Genomic DNA, 1,197 nt, shown 5'->3' with positions numbered 1-1,197 from the left:
GCTTTCCAATGGTTTAAGAATTAGGTCATTCTGACCTTCCTAGAGTGAGTTATAGCCATTTGAATATTTACTGTTTATATGGTCATTTTTCCAGGTCCAGCATGTGGTTACCTTGATTCAAGCCAATTTTAGATCATGTTAGGTTCAGTTTCTGGGCAGGGTTTCCACATGAAAATTTTGGCAAATTGTCCTAAATTTCATTTCCAATTGGCCTCACACCAATTGGAGCAACATAGCTCTACTTATGTCCTTAAAGCCATACTGGACTCAAGGTCTAGAATCCTACACAGAAAATCAACACTCCCAATTTTCAATTCCACCTAACTACCAAACTTCAATCACATTCATGGCACTTCAAATAGTCCATAATTGGTCTCAACAATGTCAATTTGGCATCAATTCACAAAACCCTAATTTTTTAGTCAAAACCCTAACTTCAAATTCTCAACTCATGTGTAACACATGAAATTCATGGTTTAACTCATTTTTACTCATCACATGCCATCACTAATAAGTTTAGAACAATTAAAACCATCAAATTATCACTATCTCCATGGCTGCCGAAATTAGGGTTTCCATTTAATCGTGGTATTCTTTTAATTTCATGGAATTTCAACCTAGTTTGACATACTTACAACACTTAGAGAAAGAAAGAAGCTTAGGTAGTGCACTAACCTTATGTTGACCCAAGTTTGATCTTGTAAAAATTCCAATTTCTACACTTTCTTGGCTGCTAAAGGTTTCTTTAAGGTGTAGGAATAATTTTTTGTGAAGGAAAATATGGATTTTGGTGTGAAAAAGGGAAGGAAATCAAGCTAGCAAGGATAAAAATGGTGGAAGACCACTATTCAAGTGGTTTGGCCATGGTGGTTCTTTAAGGAAGAAGATGAGTTTTAGTTCCTTAAATTAATTTGTCTCTATTATATATATGTTTGTCTAATTTTAATTGGTCAAAATTTTAATTACATCATCCTTGTGTCATGCTTATGTAATAAATGGTACTTAAATTTCATTTCTTTTCTCATTTTCTCTACTCATTTCCATTCCACAAATTCATTTTTAATTTATTTTTAAGGTTTTATTCTCTCTCTTTTTGATTGACATTTAGGTCAAAATTTAACACTGAGGGTAAAATGACCAAAATGCCTTTCGTTATGTTCATTGAGTTATAATTATCTTTACCAATTGACATAAATT

This window comes from Hevea brasiliensis, chromosome 10 (assembly GCF_030052815.1).
Source record: "Hevea brasiliensis isolate MT/VB/25A 57/8 chromosome 10, ASM3005281v1, whole genome shotgun sequence".
NCBI classification, from domain to species: Eukaryota; Viridiplantae; Streptophyta; class Magnoliopsida; order Malpighiales; family Euphorbiaceae; genus Hevea; species Hevea brasiliensis.
This window is presented reverse-complemented; position numbering follows the sequence as displayed.